This window comes from Tympanuchus pallidicinctus, unplaced genomic scaffold (assembly GCF_026119805.1).
Source record: "Tympanuchus pallidicinctus isolate F22 unplaced genomic scaffold, pur_lepc_1.0 scaffold11, whole genome shotgun sequence".
NCBI classification, from domain to species: Eukaryota; Metazoa; Chordata; class Aves; order Galliformes; family Phasianidae; genus Tympanuchus; species Tympanuchus pallidicinctus.
Window position 1 is genome coordinate 22,327,658 of NW_026294627.1, and position 17,298 is coordinate 22,344,955.

A 17,298-nucleotide genomic window follows, 5' to 3' on the forward strand; every position below is an offset into this window, starting at 1 on the left:
GAAAAGCTTTCCTAGAAATGCAGATGAACTTCTTTTCTACAGTTTGCTTATATTTATGAGGAAACTGAAGAAGCTAAAGGTAGTACTTAACTGCAAGCAAACTACAAAGACATGGAGATCCTCTTCTGGGAGAGTAACATGTCAGTCCAAATACATATAGCCTACTCAGATCATCTGCCTGTCCCATTACAGAGGGACAACATTTCTTCTAGAGGAGCTACACCTTACTTTGACACATCCATATAAGCTTTAAGTAGACTCAGTGAGAGCATTCCTGATGAGGCTTTCTTGAAGAAGCAGCTAAAGATGTAAGCTACAGAGAGTATATATTCTTATAATGTATTTTTATATATACCGGTGACAGAATGAGGGGAAATGGCCTCAAGTTGTGCCATGGTAAGTTTAGGTTGAATATTAGGAAACACTTCTTTACAGAAAGGGTTGTTAAACACTGGAATAGACTTCCCAGGGAGGTGGTTGAATCACCATCCCTGAATGTGTTTAAATTCTATTTCAGTGTGGTGCTCAGGGACATGATTTAGCAGAGGGTTGTTAGTTAGGGTAGTATGGTTAGGTCATGGTTTGACTCGATGATCTTTAAGGTCTTTTTCAACCTGAGTGATTCTATGATTTGATGATTCTATAAGGCTAAGAAATTGGAAATCTCTTCTCAAAGTGTTATCCTGACTATAACTTGAGACGACCTGTAAAATGTGTAGGGAAGAAAGTAGGACTAACATTTGAAAGACTCTTTTAATGTTCATTTTACCAATAATCAAAGCAGAAACTGAAGGATTAAACAATATTTACATATGTTCCTTGAAATGACCATGAAAGAAAATTATTATTTTCTGAGTAATGTAGAAAATTCAACTTCATAATTTGAAGTGTTATTCATACTTCATGTCTCATCCTCTGTGGCTTTGTGTCCGGGATTTACAGCTTTTAGATGTAAAAACAGAGATTAAATTCCCACAACCAACTGTTCGAAATATCTCTCTAGGAAGCTCTTCAAAACAGGTTGACAGACTCTATATTTGTCTTCCAAAACACAATTAAAGCAGCTCGTCACTATAGTGTTTCTCAGTGAGGCAGCTATCTGTTTTAGGTAATCTGCTCTTGACAGTAGCAAAATCATTTAACAAAGAAAATGTCTGGTCATGTCCTGGACGTATTCCTTCCTTTTTCAAAGGACTGTTGTATAGTGGAGACTTAAGATCAGATCTGAGAAGGATAAAAATATTACAACTGAAAAATATCCAACGTACAGTGCTGTCCAGGCAGTAAAATTCTTTTGGGGGATCTGTTAGAAAATTTGCCTTAAAGTACTCTCCCATTGCACAACTGCAGAGTTGGAAGGGCCACACGGTGGTATACATTTTGTTATCAAAGGCATCACAATTTTGTGAACAATGGCATGTCAGAATGTCTTCAATAAATCCTCTAACAAGAAAGGTCATATCCTGCAATTTGGAATTTTCCAAAGACTGGAAGTAGCAGCTGTCTGAGACACAAGAAAGCAAATCCTTCACAGATCTGACATGATAGACGAGGATTCAGCTACCCTCTCTTCTCCCTCCAGCCTCTTGCAAAGATATAAAATGCAATTGGAATCTTCTGGAACCTGGTATCTGCTTACAGAATCAAAATTGAACTGACCACTGTAAATGGCTTTCTAAAACACACTCTACTTGCACACACTTCAGGTACTGAGTAATTAATTGCTAGCTGAAGTCCCGCTATCACGCTTAACAGCAGTAACAAAGTTGAACATAAAATTGCTCAACTAAAGACGCTGTTGGGGATTCTATGAGGTCTATAAAACGTAATACATCAGAATTAAAATGTAGGAGGAAAAAAAAAGAGCAGATGAAATTATTTTCAAGGTTCGGCTGCAAGAGTGGTGCTGTATTCTCCTATGAATAGTAACTTGGTTTAGGATGACCCACACGTACACATACATGAGCTTTTTCTTTAAGATTTATATTATTACAGGACCTCAGTAGCATCCTTCAAGATGCACAGCTTTTATAAGAAGGTCTGCTGAAATTCCTGCTGTTGTTTGAGTATAGGCTACTCTCCCTCAGCTATCTGCAAGGTTGATTATTCTCCTGCTCTTTCCTCCCCCCCCTCCAACTCAGCCCCTTAAAATAATTTTTAATGTAGCAGTCTACAAGAGAATGAAACCAAAGCATTCCCCTTATAGAAAATGGTTACATTTCTAGCAATAGTTTTGCTCTACAAGCAGTAATATTACAACAATTATTCTAGGTGTTGTTATTCTTACTCTCAGAGCTAGCTACCTTGCACATGCTCACTTTCACTGGAATAAACAAGTCTAGTATCTGTTACTTAAGTAATATTCCCCCACAGAATATATTCAGAGGGGCTAAGTGTCTTCCCAGGTTGTAACAACACAGCAAGATTAGCAGATAAGAGAGGGAATTTCCTCTGCCCTGAAATAAAGCTTTTCATGTATTCCCTCAGTTCTTAATAGGTTTGTGCTTATTACCTTCAACAACATATTTTAGACGATGACATTCGAGCAAAGAAAATTACTTTTCTTTCATTACTGATTCAGCCCATCACAGTTTACCAGTATGGTATGGCTTTTTTGAAATGAATAATTTAAATCTTCTATCGTGAAAAAAAAATATTTTAAATATTCAAAACTCACTGCTCCTTTGATCCAGCCAAATATTTCTCCCCTAAAATTCACAGTTGCTAAGATACGTATGCCTGAAACACACGCATTCTTGCTGCTCTTCCTAAGTCCATATGTATACATATATGTATATATATATATATTTTTTTTTGCAGTAGTTTCCAGGGAGCCAAGCAGAATCTGAAGAACCCATTTTGCTATACCAGCTATTTTGTTTTCTTCCTTATTCATTCTAATCCTCCAGCCTTTTATTTCATTCTGCCGCTCCTCTATAATTCCAGTCTACATAATGTGTTTTATGTTATCATGTTATTAGAGGTAGCAGTGTGAATTTACTGCAAAGAACCTTACATTTTATATTTTACAAAAAAATATGCTAAATTTTCATGATTCCTAGAATTGGTTGTCTATGATTGTCACAAATATTGTGATGTTCATTTAGAAAACACTCCTTTTGTATCAGTAACCTTATACAATCCTTGTGTAATTAACGGCAATGGCAAAAATAGTCTCTGGTTCTCTCCACTGCCATTTCTTCAGGACAACTCAGTTATCTGCAGTAAAACCAAACTATTCCACTCCTACTTGGAAGTTTCTGTCCTATGCAAACATTTTCAAATAATTCAGTTCATTAGATCAAAGGCTTCCTCTGAACTAAAAGAAAGAACGCTTCATTCCTTTGAACAGAGAGAATTTTTTTTTTGTTCCTGTTGTACTTTATGTGGGATAAATCTAGTGGATTATGTCAGAGAGAACTGTACCACACGAATTCTTGACAGAGACTATGATACAAACAGGGTAATAACTTGGATATATTTAACAATGGAGAAAAGAAGCTTGAATTTCAGGCTGGAAAAGGAGCTACAGCTGTGTATAAACTGTATTGTTACATTGTATTGTCCTTACTGAAAAGAAAAAAGAAGATAGATAAATCAGTAAAAAGAGCTTATCAATTTAGCTTTGCTTTGGACAAGTCACCTCAGTGAATCCCAGAAGGGTTGAAATTGGACAGGATGCTCAGAGGTCAATGGTACAGAGCACATAGGATCGTCATTGGTGGTGCAGAGTCCGGTTGGAGGCCTGTAACTACCGGTGTTCCTCAGGGGTCGGTGCTGGGTCCTGACTTGTTCAACATCTTCATCAATGACCTTGATGAGGGGATAGTGGCCACCCTCAGCAAGTTTGCTGATGATATGAACTTGGGAGGATTGGCTGACATACCTGAAGGCTGTGCTGCCGTTCAGCAAGACCTGGACAGGCTGGAGAGCTGGGCAGTAAGAAACCAAATGAGATTTAACAAAAGCAAGTGTAGAGTCTTGCATCTTGAGAGGAATAATTGCATGCACCGGTACAGGTCGAGGGATGACCTGCTGGAGAGGAGCTCTGCGGAGAGGGACCTGGGTGTCCTGGTGGACGACAGGTTGGCCATGAGCCAGCAGTGTGCCCTTGTGGCCAAAAAAGTCAATGGCATTCTGGGGTACACCAAAAAAAGCATGGCCAGCAGGTTGAGGGAGGTGATCCTCCCCCTCTACTCTGCCGTGGTGAGGCCTCATCTGGAGTACTGTGTCCAGTTCTGGGCTCTGCAGTACAAAAAAGACAGGGATCTCTTGGAAAGAGTCCAGCGGAGGGCCACAAAGATGGTGAAGGGCCTGGAGCATCTCTCCTATGAAGAAAGGCTGAGTGAAATGGGTCTATTCAACCTTGAGAAAAGAAGACTGAGAGGGGACCTGATCCATGTCTATAAATATCTGAGGTGTGGGGGGGCAGAGTGGTGAGGCCAGTGTCCTTTCAGCAGTGTGTGGAGACAGGACAAGGGGAAACGGACGTAAGCTGCAGCATAGGAACTTCTGCACAAATGTGCACAAGAACTTCATTCTGGTGAGGTGATGGAGCACTGGAACAGGCTGCCCAGGGAGGTGGTGGAGTCTCCTTCTCTGGAGACATTCAAGACCCACCTGGATATCTACCTGTGCGACCTGGTTTAGGGAACCTGCTGGCAGGGGAGTTGGACTCGATAGTCTCTGGAGGCCTCTTCCAACCCTGATGATTCTGTGATTCTGTATACAGCCCTCTTCGAGCAGGGTCAGCCGATTCAATGAGCCCAGGGGCCTTGCTCCATGCTTTGAGCATCCTCAGCTTCTTCAGATTATCTGTGTCACTCTTTGATCCCCCTCGTGATTAAAAGATCTTCTACAATATCTGGTCAGGATTTCCCTTATTGCAGCCTCCATCTCCCTGACATCCTCCCATGAGTAGCTGCAGAAAGCAACAAGATCTTCCCTTCACCTTCTCACCTTAACGCTGATCCTTTTCAAATTCCAAGGAAATGTTCTAAGTAACAACTCTCTCAGGACTTGAAGAATGGGATTTACTTTTATATTGCAACACTTGTCTGTGATAACTGACTCACGTGAGACCAGAAGAAAAAAAATAAATTCTTACAAGTAATATTCAAACTTGAGTCTCTGTGATAAAAAGATACCATTCAAAATTAAAGCTCATAGAAGAGGGAGAAGAAGCAGAATGGGAGAAAACACATATTAGAGCTGATATTTTCAAGATGAAATTGAACTGATTTAACATACCTTACCTTTCCAATAGAAGAGGAGATAATGGAGAGGTGAAACTAACTTGAGTTCAATGGACTTCCATGAACTTCCACTTAATAACGTTTTTCTGACGTACTTCAAAATGCCCCAAACTGAAATTCTTGAATGGGCCTGAATAATGTTTTAAAATGACATTGGTTTGGAATAAAAATAATGCAGTAATTTATACATATTAAATACTTAAAACTTTCTGTTGTTGCTCACACACATTTGTGATATACTATCTGTCTTTACAAACCAATTATATATGATATCATTATAAATAAAATATATACTAATTTGGGGTTTCTTTGTCAGTAGCTGATGGTACTAAAATCTCATTTGCTTAAGGATTAAATATTTTCCCTCCAGGCTTGCCAGCATTTTTAAACCTTCCTGATATCTGCCAGGAGAAAAGAAAAAAGAAAGAAGAAAAAAGAAAAAAGGAGAAAGAAAAAAGAAAAAAAGAAAAAAGAAAAGAAAAAGAAAAAGAAAAAGAAAGAGAAAAAGTCTCAGTTTAAAACACTGGATTACTCTAAACTGTTGTAGTGTTATCATTGTAAATACTCAAATCTTAATTTTACACACATGGGTCCAAACGACTCATCACTACAGAAAGCTAAATAGATGCAATATGGGACTGCATCCTATCGGAGGCCAATCATTTTACACATTTCAGAGCCATTTGATATGCATTCAAACCTCACCTGCATGTTGTCCGTTCATTCACTTCTGTTAGGGCTGCTTCCAATAATCCAAATGTCTGTACAAATGCAAGCATTCCTTTTTGCCAAACAAAAATTAGTTTCTGCTGCCAAAGAAATGCTCCCTTTGTCCACCTTCAGCTGTGGAATTTATCCCTTTCTCCTCTGCTACACAAACTTGAAATCAGCAACTAAATTTTACTTGGAGCAGTTGAACCAAGGTTTAGAAAGAAGCATGATTCATTGCTAAATAAAGGTTGTTTAAAAGACAGAAATGATTCCACTTATGATTATGTTTCATTTTACAATTTTCCAACACACAAATTACAATTATGGCCAAATTTATCAATTTATGCTTTGGTGGTCCAAAGATTTACAGTCGTAGCTTTAAATCCACTGATCTGCAGGTTTAAGGGTCAGCTGTTTGCATGGAACAGTGCTACATTTCAGAAGAGTAAAAGCCCAGTTGATACATGTAACTTTAGTGTAAAAGTAATTACAATTCATTTTATGCTATGTAGTATGAAATGCTGTTCTTGTTACATGTCCCATTATTGTTTGGTTTGGTTTTGCTCAAAACAAAAATGCTCCTGGCATTGAAACAAGTTTATTTTTCTTCTTATTTTTCTTCCTATTAGACAAGAATCACAGCCCTTCATCCTCATGACTAATGGCAGATACACTGAAAAGGAAAAACAACAGATAAATACAAAAACTGAAAAGGCTAACAAAATTGTGTAAGCAAACATGAATCATGCTTCATTGCATATTAAAATGAGCTCATTTAAATAACAAATGGTATATTCTTAGCATACTCCAACAGTGCATAAACTGGTGATGGAGTATCTGTGTTCTGACCCACCAAAACAAATCACAGTCCTTCCTCATTATGTGACCAGAAGTACTCTCTGATGCAACCAAAGCACAACATCTGTCACCCACAGTACAGGCAATGGGATCATCTCATCACACATGCGATGGGATCATCTTGTCACACATGCAAAGTCTCATTCTGTGACAGGGATAATTGCCATTTTGGTCATATGAAACACATGTGCTGGCATATACAAAGAAAAACATCCAGGTGTGCAGTCCTCTTGTCCACCAGAATAAGTTTCCTTGCCTCAGAAAATGATCTCCCTATATCAGTCTTTCTCAATTCAGGAACACTTGAGAGCTTGTTAATTCCTACTCGTAAATCCTGGTGACCTCAGAGGGTTTTTGTGCAACGCAGAAGATCATATAGAGCCCTAGAACAGAGATGGCATAGCCAGAAAGAACATGCACAGTAACACAAACATTAGAAACCTCTGCAACTGCAGCTCATGATAATGGGGATACTCAAATCAGTGGAAACATAGAACTGTGAACTGTTTGAAGACATTACTTAGAATTGCTCAGGCAGTACATGAATACAGTCAGATATTAGAAAGGCACAAGGTACCACAAAACATTTTTGCAAATAGTACAATTAAAGCACCATTATATTTACTCAAAGAAAAGTAGCAGTATTATTTAAGCCTTTGGAACAATATATTTTTATGATTTGAAATCTTTGGGTGCATTCTTTTCTACTGTACGCTAATTTCTTTGTGATTATCCATCCAGTGCTATCATGTGCAATTGACAGTAAAAAGATATCACAGGTCAGCAACAGTATTTTTCATTAGATTAAACAAATAAAGAAATAAATAAAACACCCAACAAACCACCAAAATTTATTTATTTATTTATTTGTAGAGACTCAGTTACACTATTGCTTAAATGAACAGAGTATACAACATCCAAAGCAGAGTATTTTTTTTTCCCATAACTTCTGGACAGACTGATTTTGTTTGCTTACCATCTCTATCTTTTTTAAATGTTGCAATAATTAAAAACCTGATGTAAATCAAAAAGCTCTTCCTGAGCCTGAAACACTATGTTTTTCTTAGGAACCTCAGCAGAAGGATTTACTTTTCATCATTTTGACAGCTGAGACAGTGAAACAGGTGATCCTAGCTAACAAAGCAGGTGTTCTCATGACATCCTGCAGGGCAGGAGAGGAAGGATTTAAGAATTACATAGCAGAAATTAGCACTAAACATTTCAGATGCTTCAAAACAGCTAAGTTTTCTGGCAAATTAAGGGAAGATGTTTTCTTTCAAATGGATTAATTCAAAGAAGTAATTTGTACACTTGGAACTTTGGACTCTGGTCACTATATGTGGGTATCAAAAATTCCAGTACAGCTGTAGTGGAAATATTAAGAAGCATCAGTGGAGTTGCAGGAGAACCTGGAGGCTATCACTGCGCTGTATTTAAACAATCTACCTTAACTGTACTAACCCAAGCCAGTGGTTTTTTTTTAAAAGAAGTTTTTTACAATAAGGGTGGTGAGGCAGTGGCACAGACTGCCCAAAGAGGTGGTGGATCCCCCATCACTGCAGACACCCAAGGTCAGGCTGGAGGGGCTCTGAGCACCTGATGGAGCTGTAGGTGTCCCTGTTCACTGCAGGGCAGTTGGACCACATGGTCTTAGCAGTCCATTCCAACTCAAATGATTCTGTGATTCTATGAAATAAGACACATCCTATAACTACAAAGTCCAGAATGACAGTGTTGATTAAAATATATAATCCAATAAATACTACTTTTGTAGGAATATAATTACATGAAGGAAAATTCATTTTAGTGTATCTGAGGAACTATATCCCACACTTTCGTTTCTCTGTTTCACTTTGGTTATTACACGCTGAGTTGCCAACACCCACAGAAAGCACATCAAGAATTAGGGACTGATTGTTCTCTGATGGTCCAGTTATTTACTCAAGGAAAACCATACACTACTTTGTCTATAAACTTCAAAATCTTTCAACACATCTCTGCACATCTCTACAAGGAGAATGTCCCAGTTTCAGTAAAAAAAGAGTTAGTAGCACACCTAGGTTCAGTTCACAGTCTCATAGAACCACCAAGGTTGGAAAAGACCTACAAGATCATCCAGTCCAACCACCCAACTGTCACCAATAGTTCTCATTAATAGTTCTCATTAACCATGTCCCTCAACACAAAATCCAAACGTTCCTTGAACACCTCCAGGGGCGTTGGACTTGATGATCTCTGGAGGTCCCTTCCAACCCCTACAATTCTGTGATTCTGGGTGATTCTGTGAACCTCCACATTTAATGCCAGACCAGGGCCCCATCCAACCTGGCCTTGAACACCTCCAGGGACGGGGCATCCACAGCCTCTCTGGAAGAAAGTGGCTTATTATTCCACATTTATGCACACTTAGTAGATAAGATGAAATACTTAATAAGTACCAAAATTGTAACTTTTGTATTATAGACTATTCTGTTTTGCCAAGAGGCACTCAGCAAAAGAACAACTTAAGGGGCCTCTGACATGAAGTCAAACTGTCCCTCTTTTGGATTAGGAGGAATGCAAGTGATGCTACTTTTTTCCTTCAAACTTACCTCTATCCCAGGACAGCAGGTGTCCAGGAATAACGGCCCAGTGCTGAATGAGCAAATGTGAGAAGTTAATTAGCAATATATGCTTAGCCAGGGTCGGTGACTCCACCCCCTCCCTGGGCAGCCCATTCCGGTGCCTGACCACTCTTTCAGAGAAGTAGTATTTCCTAACATCCAGCCTGAATCTCCCCTGGCACAGCTTGAAGCCATTCCCTCTAGTTCTATCATCAGTTACATGACAGAAGAGGTTGACCCCCAGCTCACTACAACCTCCCTTCAGGCAGTTATAGAGAGCAATGAGGTCTCCCTGAGCCTCCTCTTCTCCAGACTGAACAATCCCAGCTCCTTCAGCCGCTCCTCTTAAGGCCTGTGCTCCAGACCCCTCACCAGCTTTGCTGCCAGGTCATCAATAAAAATACTGAAGGCCCAGCACCGACCCCCAGGGAACACCACTTGTGACAGGTCGCCAGCTGGATTTAGCTCCATTCACCACCTCTCTCTGGGCCCTCTCCTCCAGCCAGTTCCTTACCCAGCCAAGAGCGTACCTGTCCAAGCCACGTGCTGCCAGCTACTGCAGGAGAACTGCTGCTGAGTCGTAAGACCGCTCCCGGTGCCAGGCCGGGCCGCTGAGCGGAGCGGAACCGCCGCCGTGACGGGCAGCAGCAGCGGGGGGGGGGAGCGGGGGGGGGGAGCGGGGGGGGGGGAGCGGAGGGGGGAGCGGGGGGGGGCGGGGCCGGGGCCGGGGCCGGGTCGGGGCTGGGCCCGAGCGGGGGCTTTTCCGTACCGCGTGACGTCAGGTGAACGCCATAATGCTACGGGCAGGGCTGTCGTTGTTCGGTAGCTGTGTGAGCTGTGGTGTGGTGGCTGCGGCATCGGCGGCATCAGCGGCATCAGCATGTGTTTGGTGCTGTGTTTTCGTTGGTGAACGGTGAGTAATTGCTTTTTAACTATGCGTGCAGTTACTGTAACATTTTGGTGTCTGTTTTCCTCTTCTGTCTTGGTAGTTGGCTGTTTTTCCCCTAATCCCACCCTGGGGGGACTGAGTAAATGACTGTGATGCTGGGCAGCTGCAGGGCTGCTCTGCAGCATGAAGCCCAGTGGGACCCAACCCAGAATCATGGAGTCCTTAGAGTTGGAAGGGACCTTTAGGGGCTATCTAGTCCAGCTCCCCTGCAATGAACGAGGACATCTGCAGCTCAGTCACATTGCTCAGAGCATGGTCCAGCCTGGCCTTGAATATGTTCAGGGCTGGGGCATCCACCACTAACCTGTTGCCCTGTTTCACCACCCACAATGTAAAAGGCTTTTTCTTTATATCCAACCTAAATCTACCCTCTTGAAGCTTGAAACAGTTTCTCCTTGTTTGATCACCACAGACCCTGCTAAAGAGACTGTCCCTTTCTTTCCTGTGGCTCCCATTTAGTACTGAAAGGCTGCTATCGGGACACCTTCTCTTCTTTGGGTGGAACTGCCTCAGATCTCTCAGCCTATCCTCGTAGGGAAGATGTTGCATCTGTTGGATCATTTTGGTGGTTGTCATCTGGGCATGCTCCAGCAAGTCTGTGTCTCAGGAGTACATCTGGATGCAGTACGCCAGTGAAGTCTCACCAGTGCAGAGCAGAGAGGCAGGATCACCTCCCTCATCTTGCTGGCCACACTTCTTTGGAAGCAGCCTAGGATATAGTTGGCTTTCTGGGCTGAGAGGGCATGTTGCTGGCTCATGTCTAGCTTGCCATCCACCAGTAGTCCTAGGTCCTGTTTGTCAGGGCTGTGCTCCATCCTTGCTCCCCCAAGCTTGTACTTGTAATGGAGGTTACCATGACTCGGATGCAAGACCTTGCACTGGGGTTCTCCTGGGCCCACTGTTTGAGCCTGCCCAGGTCTTTCTGAATGGTGTCCTGTCCTTTGGGTATGTATATCTCACTACACAGCTTGGTGTAATCAGCACACTTGCTGAGGTTGCACTCAGTTCCTTTGTTGATGTTACTGATGATGATATTAAAGTGCACTGACCCCTGATGGACACAACTTTTCACTAAAATCCGTTTCAAAAAGGAGTCATTAACCACCATCCTCTGTGTGTGATCTCATAACCAATTCCTCACCTATCAAATAACATCAAATGTTACCAAATTAGAGAGAAAGATGTTAGGAGGGACTATGTCAAAGGCCTTATTGAAGTCCAAATGTGTGACACTGGTGGTGCTTTCCTTGCCCAGTGATGCAGTTACATCATAAAGTGACAAGCAGGGCCTACCCTTTGTGAAGTCATGCTGGTTATCCCATACCATCTTCCTCACTCTATGTGCTTTAGCACAGCTTCTAGGAGGATTTGCTCTATGATATTCCCCAGCATTGAGGTGCAGACAGGTAAGTAGTTCCCTGAGTCATTGTGTGGTAACTGTTGAGTCTGTGTCTCAGTGCCTGAACCACTGTTTAAACACCTAGGGAAAGGTCCCAGTCAGCTCTAGGAGCACAGGGGAAGGCAATTCAACTGTGAAACCAGAAGGGGTGGAGCCTGGCTCCACCTCTCGTAGATCCCATTTCAGGGCTGACTGCCACTGTAGAAGAATCTCTCCCTGGAGATACACTATTTGTGGATTTTTTTTCCCTGTGAGTCTAGATCTTTAGTGATGCTTAGGCAGTCATTTTAAATGTTCCTTAATGACACCTTACTATTGTGCTAGTCCCTTTTTCATTACTCCTCTCAGATTACCGTTAAATTGTGTTGATCTTCCTGGTGGTTACAATCATAATTTACATGCTTGTTAAAAAATGGGCATGGTGGTTCTGGTCCATGGAGTAGTCAAATCCCTGAACCTCAAATATATGCCCAAAAATGCAATCCCTCAATAACTTGTACTATACACTTTTATTTCACATCTAAACTGGTATAATGCAATCAATAATCAAACACCAATCTTACAGGAACAACGTACCACTGGACGACACATGTAGCGTGCCACTGGAGGACAGATGTAGCGTGCCGGCAGAGGTCTGAGGTAGCGCGCCAGTGGTGGCTGAATGGGGAGCAATGGGGGGAGGCCAGAGGGAGCGCGCCGGTCGAGGATGGGGAGCATCTGCAGGGGTCCAAGGGAGCACGTGGGGGGAGGACAGAGGTAACACCTGTGGAGGCCTGAGGAAGCGTGCAGGGGGATGATGGGGAGGACCTGCAGAGCACCAAGGGATCATGCTGGGGGAGGATGGGGAATGGCTGCAGAAGTCTGAGGGAGCGCACCAGGGGAGGCTGGAAGGAGCGTGCCTGGTGAGGATGCGGAGAGCAGAGCACAAGCAGAGGTCTGAGGGAGAGCGCCGGGGGAGGACAAAGAATGAATCTGTGGAGGCCGGAGGGAGCTTGCTGGTGGAGGCCAGATGGAGAACGATGGGGGAAGATGGAGAGCGCCAGCAGCAATCTGAGGGAGCGTGCTGGGGAAGGCTGGAGCGAGTGCTGGTGGAGATCCAAGTTAACATGCTGGGGGAGAATGGAGAGAGTTCGCCTGGGGGAGGATGGGGAGCACCTGCGGAGGTCCAAGGGAGTGCGCCTACAGTTAGCATCAGGGGAGGACAGAGGAAGCAACTGTGGAGGCAGGAGGCAGTGTGCCAAGGAGGCTGGATGGAGGGTGACGGGGGAGGATGGGAAGCATATGCAGAGGTCTGAGGAGGCCGGTGGAGGATGGAGGGCAGGTGAAGTTAGCGCACCGGTAGAGGATAGCAGGCAGGTGAAGTTAGCACACCGGTGGAGGATAGCAGGCAGGTGAAGTTAGCAAGCCGGTGGAGGATTGCGTGCAGGTGAAGTTAGCGTGCCGGAGGAGGCTAGCGGGCAGGGTACATTAGCGCACCAGTGGAGGTAAGTGGGCAGGTCAAGATAGTGCGCCGGTAGAGGATAGCAGGCAGGTGAAGGTAGCGCGCCAGACGAGGTTAGCGGGCAGAGGAATTTAGCGCGCCGATGGAGGTTAGCGGGCAGAGGAATTTAGTGCGCTGGTGGAGGTTAGCGGGCAGGGCACGTTAGCGTGCCAATGGAGGATGTAAGCGCGTTGATGAATTTAGCGCGCCGGTAGAGGATAGCGGGCAGGTGAAGTTAGCGCGCCGGTGGAGGATGGAGAGCAGGTGAAGTTACCGCGCTGGTGGAGGATAGCGGGCAGGGTTAGTTAGCACGCCGGTGGAGGATAGCAGGCAGGTGAAGTGAACGCGCCGGTGGAGGATAGCGGGCAGGCTAAGTTAGCGCGCCGGTGGAGGATAGTGGTCAGGTGAAGCTAGCGCGTTGGACGAGGTTTGCGGGCAGATGAATTTAGCACGCCGGTGGAGGATAGTAGGCAGGTAAGTTAGCGCACCGGCAGAGGATAGCTGGCAGGGTAGGGTAGCCCGCCGGTGGAGGCTAGCGGGAAGGTTATGTTAGCGCGCCGGTGGAGGATAGCGGGCAGGTCAAGTTAGAGCGCCGGCAGACGCTAGATGGCAGGGCAAGTTGGCGCGCCAAGGGAGGATGTTAGCCGGCCGATGAATTTAGCACGCCAGTGGAGGTTAGCGGGCAGGCTAAGTTAGTGCGCCGGTGGAGGATAGCAGGCAGGTGAAGTTAGCGTGCCAGTGGCGGATAGCGTGCAGGTGAAGACAAGCGCGCCTTTGGTGGCTAGCGTGCAAGGTAAGTTAGCGTGCCGGAGGAGGTAAGTGTGTAGGTCATATTAGCGCACCGGTAGAGGATAGCGGTCAGGTGAAGTTAGCGCGATGGAGGAGGTAAGTGGGCAGGTCAAGTTAGCGCGCCGGTAGAGGATAGCGGGCAGGTGAAGTTAGCGCGCCGGTGGAGGATGGAGAGCAGGTAACGTTAGCGCGCCGGTGGAGGATAGCGGGCAGGTGAAGTTAGCGCGCCAGACGAGGTTAGTTGGCAGGTGAAGTTAGCGCGCCGGTGGAGGATAGAAGACAGGTGAAGTTAGCGTGCCGGTGGAGGATGGAGAGCAGGTGAAGTTAGTGCGCCGGTGGAGGATGGAGGGCAGGTGAAGTTAGCGCGCCTGTGGAGGCTAGCGGGCCGGGTTAGTTAGCACGCCGGTGGAGGATGGAGAGCAGGTGAAGTTACCGCGCTGGTGGAGGATAGCAGGCAGGCTAAGTTAGCGCGCCGGTGGAGGATAGCGGTCATTTGAAGTTAGCGCGTTGGACGAGGTTTGCGGGCAGATGAATTTAGCGTGCTGGTGGAGGTTAGCGGGCAGGCTAACTTACCGCGCTGGTGGAGGTAAGTGTGCAGGTGAAGTTAGCGTGCTGTGTTGTGGCTAGTGGGCAGGGTTCGTTAGCGCGCCGGTGGAGGTAATTGGGCAGGTCAAGTTAGTGCGCCGGTAGGGGATAGCAGGTAGGTGAAGGTAGCGCGCCAGGCGAGGTTAGCGGTTAGAGGAAGTTAGCGCGCCGGTGGAGGTTAGCAGGCAGGAGAAGTTAGCGCTCCGGTGGAGGATAGCGGGCAGGTGAAGTTAGCGCCCCGGACGAGGTTAGTGGGCAGGGTATGTTAGCGCGCCGGTGGAGGTTAGCGGTCAGGTGAAGTTAGCGCGCCTGTGGAGGCTAGCGGGCAGGGTACGTTAGCGCGCCGGACGCGGTTAGTGGGCAGGTGAAGTTAGCGCGCCGGTGGAGGATAGCGGGCAGGTGAAGTTAGCGCGTTGGACGAGGTTAGTTGGCAGGGTACGTTAGCGCGCCAGTGGAGGATAGCGGGCAGGTGAAGTTACCGCCCTGGACGAGGTTAGTGGGCAGGGTACGTTAGCGCGCCAGGGGAGGTTAGCGGGCAGGCGAAGTTAGCGCGCTGGTGGAGGATAGCGGGCTGGTGAAGATAGCGCGCTGGTGGAGGTTAGCGGGCAGGTATAATTAGCGAGCCCGTGGAGGTGAGCTGGCAGGCTAAATTATCGTGCCAGTGGAGGATAGTAGGCAGATAAGTTAGCACACCGGCAGAAGATAGCGGGCAGGGCAAGGTAGTGCGCCGGTGGAGGCTAGCGGGAAGGTTATGTTAGCGCGCCGGTGGAGGATAGCGGGCAGGTCAAGTTAGAGCGCCGGCAGATGCTAGATGGCAGGGCAAGCTGGCGCGCCTAGGGAGGATGTTAGCGGGCCGATGAATTTAGCACGCCGGTGGAGGATATCGGGCAGGTAAGTTAGCGCACCAGCAGAGGATAGCTTGCAGGGCAGGGTAGCACGCCGGTGGAGGCTAGCGGGAAGGTTATGTTAGCGCGCCGGTGGAGGATAGCGGGCAGGTCAAGTTAGAGCGCCGGCAGATGCTAGATGGCAGGTCAAGCTGGCGCGCCAAGGGAGGATGTTAGCGGGCCGATGAATTTAGCACGCCGGTGGAGGTTAGCGGGCAGGCTAAGTTAGCGCGCTGGTGGAGGATAGCAGGCAGGGTAAGTTAGCGCGCCGGAGGATGTTAGCGGGCAGATGAATTTAGCGCGCCTGTGGAGGTTAGCTGGCAGGCCATGTTAGCGCGCCAAGGGAGGATATTCCTGGACAGATGAATTTAGCGCGCCGGTGGTGGTGAGCGGGCAGGCCAAGTCAGCGCTCCGGTGGTAGATAGCGTGCAGGTGAAGTCAAGCGCGCCTGTGGAGGCTAGCTTGCAGGGTAAATTAGAGTGCCGGAGGAGGTAAGTGTGCAGGTCATATTAGGGCGCCGGTAGAGGATCGCAGTCAGGTGAAGTTAGCATGCCAGTGGAGGATAGCGTGCAGGTGAAGTTAGAGCACCTGTGGAGGCTAGAGGGCAGGGTTAGTTAGCGTGCCGGTGGAGGATCGCAGGCAGGTGAAGTGAACGCGCAGGTGGAGGATAGCGGGCAGGCTAAGTTAGCGCGCCGGTGAAGGATAGCTTTCAGGTGAAGTTAGCGCGTTGGACGAGGTTTGCGGGCAGATGAATCTAGTGCGCCGGTGGAGGTTAGCGGGCAGGCAAAGTTAGTGTGCAGTTGGAGGATAGGGGGCAGGTGAAGCTAGCGCACCGCTAGAGGACAGCGGGCAGGTGAAGTTAGCGCGACGGAGGAGGTAAGTGGGCAGGTCAACTTAGCGCTCCGGTAGAGGATAGCAGGCAAGTGAAGTTAGTGCACCGGTGGAGGATGGAGGGCAGGTGAAGTTAGCGCGTCGGAGGAGGTTAGCGGGCAGGCTAAGTTAGCACGCCGGTGGAGGATAGCGAGCAGGTGAAGTTAGCGCGCCGGTGGAGATTAGCGGACAGGTGAAGTTGGCGCGCTGTTGGAGGATAACGGGCAGATGAATTTAGCACGCCGGTGGAGGTTAGCGGGCAGGTAAAATTAGCGAGCCCGTGGAGGTGATCTGGCAGGCTAAGTTAGCGTGCCGGTGGAGGATAGCGTGCAGGTGAAGTTAGCGTGCCTGTGGAGGCTAGCGGGCAGGGTACGTTAGCGCGCGGGTGGAAGTAAGTGGGTAGGTCAAGTTAGCGCGCCGGTAGAGGATAGCAGGTTGGTGAAGGTAGCGCGCCAGGAGAGGTTAGCGGGCAGAGGAATTTAGCGCGCCGGTGGAGGTGAGCGGGCAGGAGAAGTTAGCGCGCCGGTGGCGGATAGCGTGCAGGTGAAGTCAAGCGTGCCTGTGGAGGCTACCGTGCAGGGTAAGTTAGCGTGCCGGAGAAGGTAAGTGTGCAGGTCATATTAGCGTGCCGGTAGAGGATAGCGGTGAGGTGTAGTTAGCGCGATGGAGGAGGTAAGTGGGCAGGTCAAGCTAGCGCGCCGGTAGAGGATAGCGGTCAGGTGAAGTTAGCGCGATGGAGGAGGATAGCGGGCAGGTCAAGTTAGCGCGCCGGTGGAGGATAGCGGGCAGGTGAAGTTAGCGCGCCAGACGAGGTTAGTATGCAGGTGAAGTTAGCGCTCCGGTTTAGGATAGAGGACAGGTGAAGTTAGCTCGCCGGTGGAGGTTAGAGGGCAGCCTAAGTTAGCGTGCTGTTGG

The 17,298-nt window shown here is 47.0% G+C and overlaps 1 protein-coding gene across 1 annotated transcript in view; it reads left to right on the forward strand.

The window, feature by feature from the left end:
- Positions 1 to 17,298, forward strand: part of LOC128074959 (uncharacterized) — a 46,963-nt gene that overhangs the window by 5,545 nt on the left and 24,120 nt on the right. The gene's annotated exons all lie outside the window — the stretch shown is intronic.